The following is a 6,397-nucleotide window of genomic DNA, read 5'->3' as shown; positions in this document are numbered from 1 at the left end:
CTCGAGGGTCACAATGGGTTCTTAAACTGGACCGGAGGGCCGGAACAAAAGCATGGATGGAGTGTTTGTGTGAACTAATATAAATTCAAAGTAAACATCATTACATAAAAGGGTACGGTCTTTTTTTTTTAGTTTTATTCATTTCAAATGGGCCGGATCCGGCCCGCAGGCCGTAGTTTGCCCACGGCTGCTATAGGCTAACAAGAATGTACATTAGGTACAGATTCAGATTGCTAGCCCCCCCCAAAATGTCTTATTTTCCCCATCAATGCTACTTCTTGATAGTCATATCTACCTGACATTCCACCACCATTTCTTTTCTTTTTTAAAATTTATTTTACTTGTTCAGAGTATTACAGGTGCTCCCTATATTCCCCCTTTGGCCTCCTCTACCCATCTACCACGCCACCCTAGGCCTTCACCTATCTATTGTCTGTGTCCATAGTCTGTCCATATGCTTATAAATTATTCGGTTAATCTCTTCCTGCCCTCCTTCCTACATTCCCTCTGAGATAAGGACTGGAAATAATGGTGACCATTCCCCACAGTACCTGCTGTGAGCTACATAGAGATGCCCAAACACTTTTTGTCTAATTATGAGGCAGGGCAAATGCCACTAAGGAGAATGGTAATGAAGTAAAAAAATAAGTTCCAACTATGGGTTTGGGATGATGAACAGGGAGCCTCGATTTCAGGGGTAAAAGTCTTGGCTAATACAAGAAAGTAGCTTGTAAAAAATTTTCAAAAACCAGATTCTATCTTTACAAGATGACAAATAAGCACTTTACAAGTCTACTTTCAGGAAATAAAATAAAGAAATGAACTCTGAAACTTTCATTTTGTTATTCTTGTGATCTTTCTCTAATTCTTTGACCATCAGATGAAATATACATTTTCCCTGATCTTACTTTCCAATGTAAACATGACAAGAAAACATTGGGTATAAACATATCTAAGCCCCTCAAATATATATGGTTTGGTGATTATAAATATTAATGGTTGATGTGTATGATAACATATTTCTGAAGTGATGAATTGCTTTCTAAAAGGACAAGTATAAATGTCTTCACAATTGGAAATAAGTCAGCTTTCTCTCTTTTATTTGCTATACTCAATCTGTGTCAGAGTGACTCAAATTTAGTTTCCACTTAAATAACATTTCAGGAAACAATTCATGTTAACTTGATGAGATTTATTTTTACTTCATACTACTGTTTTTCAAAATTATGAATTGCCTGTCTTGACACTAAGGCATCCATGATGATTAACTTGGCTGTTTACTCAATTATTTCTTTCTAAAATTAGAAACTTCAAAGCACTTTTATATTTAAATGACTCACACTCCAGTAACACTGCTGATCAATCATTTTAAGCTAATGATTAAAAACAGTAAATGTTCCTCTACTCTCCAACACTACTCTATATGTGTCAAACATAGCAGACTCTATTTATTATCACTACAATTTAACACATGCCAGAAAGTATGAGGCAGCATGGATAAAACACTAGTCAGGAATTTATATTCTTAATATCTGTTTTAAATGGTTTTTAAAATGGCTATTCTCAATTGAAATATGTTATTTAGTAAGCCATGTTCTTTTAAGATTTGTTATGCCCTCGGAAAAGTTTTGTATTTTAAAAAATGGGTTTCATGATTATGTACAGCAGATAGAACATAACAATTTCCTAAATGTTTCCAAAATCACTTAATTACTCATAGAGAATTATTTGTGTAGAACAAAAAGTGAAGTGTTAGTACTTCTTATTTTAGCAGCTGTAATTTAGATATTATACAGATTAATTTACCTTAATTAAAAATTGAAGCTATTAATTCAATCAAAAATGATAATGGTTATGTGTTCAAAGAATGCAAAATAACAATGAGCTACCTACCTTGAACAATAAATTTCACAATATATTGTGTTTTTATAGTAATAGCTTCTTATGTCCTGTAATTTAAGGACTCACTTCTGAGTCATTTCTTGATATTAAGATGGAAAAAGAACATAGATATACATAATTTGCTCATCAACTGGCTGCTCTTTCTCACTAATCCTTCTTCATTCCTTTTTTTCTTCCTGCCACCAGTTGTCCGAGGTCTCCTCTGTCTACACTCTCTTCCTAAGGGACCTTACTCTACGTATTTCATAGTTGTCTATTTCAACTAGCTCTCAATTTACAACACCTGTTGTTCAATTTATAACTCAATAAGGTTTGTTGGCACTTTGTCCTTCAACTTTTAAGAGTTCTTTTAGTAAAGCTATCAGTCCTTTGTTTGTGGTATAAGATCTACTGATTGTCAATTGCCTTTTGATTTTATTTATTATTAACTAGAAGCCTGGTGCACAGATTCGTGCACCGGTAGGGTCCCTCTGCCTGGCCTGCATGCACCCTCTCGCAATCTGGGACCCCTCAGGGGATGTCGGAGAGCTGGTTTTTGCCTGATCCCCACAGGCCAGGCTGAAGGACCCCACCGGTGCACGAATCTGTGCACCTAGCCTCTAGTATGCATATAAGATCTTTGGTTAATCTCTTCCCACCCTCCCCAATCCCCCCTTCCCTCTGAGATTCATCAATCTGTTCCATGTTTCCATGCCTGTGATTTCTTCTCCTGCATTGAGCATCTGCCCCCTGGTGGTCAGTGTGCATCACAGCTACTGGCTGGTCAGCTGGTTGGCTGGTTGGCCGGTTGTTTAGGCATTTATCTATAACTAGTGGCCTGGTGCATGAAATTTGTGCATGGGGCGGGGAGTGTCTCTCAGCCCAGCCTGTACCCTCTCCAATCTGGGACCCCTCAGGGGATGTCCAACTGACGGTTAGGGACCAATCCCATCAGACATCCATCTCACAATCCAGGACCGCTGTCTCCTAGCTGCTTGCCTGCCTGCCAGCCTGATCGCCCCTTAACCACTCCCCTGCCAGCCTGATGGCCCCCAACTGCCCTCCCCTGCTGGCCTGGTCACCCCCAACGGCCCTCCCCTGCCAACCTGGTCACACCCAATTGCCCTCCCCTGTTGGCCTGATCACCCACAATTGCCCTCCCTTGCCAGCCATCTTGTGGTGGCCATCTTGTGATGACATGAGGGCAGCCATCTTGTGGTGGCCATCTTTGTGGCGGCCATCTTGTGACGACATCACAAAATGTCACCTAGGCTTTTATTATATAGGATAATAAAAGGTTAATATGCTAATTAGACCAGATGTCCTTCCAGATGAAGCTGGGGCTGGAGGAAAGCCAGTGCCAGCAGCTGGGGGAAGGAAAGCCTTCTCTTGAACGAATTTTATGCAGTGGGCCTCTAATATATATATATTTCTGCCATGCATTTCAATGTAATAAAATTTATTACTCTTTCTTATGTTGTCCCAGGATTTATTTTTATCAGAATTAGAAAGTCTTTCTCTACACCATGTTTAAAGAGTAATACATTCAATTTTCTTCTGGAGTTGGTATGATTTTATTCTTACTTTGAGATCTCTAGAATATTTAGAGTTTATTCTTGTGTATGGTATGAGACATGGGTCAAACTTTATATTGCTGCATAGTTATTTATTTAAAAGTTTATCTTTACCCCAGGGGTTTGAGATGTCATCTTTATTTTATACTAAATATCTGTATGTTCTGAGCTTCAGTTTTGGACTTTCCATTCTAAACCAATGATGCGTGTGTCAATTTCTTTGTACCTCCTGGCTCTAATTTTAGAGATAGTATAACATGTTTTAATATAGGGAAGGGATAACCCTCTCTCAGTGTTTGCTTTTTACATTTTTCTTGATTATTCTTTATTTTTAAAAATAATTTTTAGTGTTGCTTTATTATTTTTTGATTGATTGGTTGGCTTAAATTTTACTGAGAAAGGCTTGCTACAGCTCTGAAGGAAGCCCCTCCTTCTTGGGGCATCTTCCTTAGATACGGGACTAGGTAGAGCTGGGGATGCTTGAGTCCAGTAGTAGCGGCTCATCCAGCTCTACACCAACACTGACTCTCCCTCTATCCACTGCAGAAAGCCTAACTGAACCTGACATTCCTGCAGACTTTGGATCCAATCCTAGGTAGAGACCTATAAGAAAGGCACACCAGGTCCACCAAAAGACACAAGAATGTTCACAGCCGCTCTGTTTGTAATAGTAGCAAGCTGGAAACAAGTAGGACAGACAGAGAAGGAAGCCCCTGCGGTGGCTTCCAGGCTAGGCTGAAAGCTTATCACCAGGGAACTTAGAAACGTCCATAGGCACATGTGAGAGAAAAGCAAGAGTTGGCTTGCCTTGAGCTCTGCCCTCTCAGTTAGGAAATGAGGAACCCAGAGCCATAGAAGCTGAGAAAGTCAAGTTCACAAACCCTCAGGGTTCCTCTCCTTATAGTGCCAGGATGCACTGGAACCTCACTCCCCGTGCCCCCCTCACAAGTCACTTCCAAGAGGCAACCTTCAATGAAGATGATTCAGAACAGCTTCAGTCAGCAAAAATGGCAGGTGAGGCCCTACCTGGTTTGGCTCAGTGGATAGAGTGTTAGCCTACGGACTGAAGGGTCCCCGGTTTCATTCCAGTCAAGGGCACATGTCTGGGTTGTGGCTAGATCCCCAGTAGGGGGCGTGCAAGAGGCAGCCAATGGATGATTCTCTTGGATGATTCTCTCTCATTGGTGTTTCTCCTCCTCTTCCTTCCTCTATGAAATCAATTAAAATATATATATTTTTTAAAAATGGCAGGTGAGGATTAGATGGTCCAGAGAAACTGGCCCACAGGCTCTCCTGAAAACCGAGGCAGCTCCATTGTTCTTCACAAGTCTCAAAGTGTCCAGGGAACCTTGTGGGCCAGCTGAAGGAAGCTTTGGCTCAAGGTTTTGTCATCTCTTCCTGCTGGTGAGAAGAATAGGTGCCAACAGGAAGGGAAACCCACAGAACAAGAACCAGAGGCATATCAGAGGTTGCCTGCACAGAAGTTACAGCTGGCTCAGGAGCTCATTGTACTGGGTGGGAGTCACCTGGATGAGAATAAGCCAATGCCTGGTTTATGCCTAAAAGCCCAGGAGAGCCTCATGCTGCCACCACCAAACCAGGCTCTAAATCCAGAATTTGACTATCCAGATCTCAAAAGGGACTTAAGTCAGAGTTTTGAAAACTAGATCTTTTTCATATGCATTTAAAATAAAACTCATGTTAAAAAGCAAGTAAACAAACAAAACAAAACAAAAAATGTTTCATGGCATAAACAGCACTCATGTTATAATAGGATATTCAATTAGATGTGGAGTGTATCAAGAAATCTCAAAGGAAAATTTTTGGGGTTTTTGTTTTGTTTTGTATGTTTTTCTAATCCTCACCTGAGGGTGTGTTTTTATTTATTTTAGAAAGAGAAAAAGGGAGAGGGACAGAGAAAGAAACATCAATGTGAGAGAAACATCAATTGGTGGCCTTCCAAGCATGCCTCTACTAGGGGTGGAACCTGCAACCTGAGTATGTGCCCTGACCTGGAATAGAACTCACAACCATTCTGTGCACGGAGGACACTTCAACCAACTGAGCCACACCAGCCAGGGCAAATAAAAAGTATTTTTAATAAAATGAAAATGTAATTGTCCCCAAAACTGCTCCTTCACAAAGGATGTATGGTCAGAATTTCCCAGATTCCATTTGAGAAGATGATGGAGTAGCATAGACACTAGTAATTCTACTGACAGTTTTATTACTAACAGAGCTCCATAGGAGGTGCAGATAGTGACCATGACAGCTGCCTACATTTAGCATTGTTCTGCCAGGTGTCATTAGATTTTTGCTTTTATTTTGTTGTTGGGTTTTTTTTGTTGTTGTTGATGTTTTTTAAAAATCCACTTTGGGAATCAGTTTTGTTTTTCCCTTAGATAAGGTTAGAAATATTGTAGCCTTACAAGCACCTTATTTCACTTTGAGTTCAAATTTTAATTCCTCAGTATGACTGTTATTTGTAGTAGGCAGATTTAATTGCTCCATTAGTTGCCCATGGAAGCATCAAATGGAGCAATTTAAACCAGACCTTATTTCCTAGTGTCAGATCCATAGAAATACCTTTTAAGGCCTGAAAAAATTATTTACTTTTCTATTCAGCAATATTGATACCACTCATGGTCGTTCTATATAGAAAACTGTATCTAAATATTTTGAAAAAAAAAGATATATAATGTAAGCCCCCTGACAAGGACAGTTAGGAAAAAACAGTTCATTTGCTGGTTGGATAAGATTATATACCTTGGTGATGATGGAATCTGATTTATCAGTGCCCACTACTCATTACCATTTTAGGGACTTTCCTGATTTTCTGATAGTCTTCCCAATTGGGCAGCATGTCTTAGAAGCTTAGCAAGGCTCAACTGTTGAAACAAACAAAAAGTTTCTTGTGTCGAATGGCCACATTTTCAGATGTG

Source organism: Myotis brandtii, unplaced genomic scaffold (assembly GCF_000412655.1).
Source record: "Myotis brandtii unplaced genomic scaffold, ASM41265v1 scaffold752, whole genome shotgun sequence".
NCBI lineage: Eukaryota > Metazoa > Chordata > Mammalia > Chiroptera > Vespertilionidae > Myotis > Myotis brandtii.
This window is presented reverse-complemented; position numbering follows the sequence as displayed.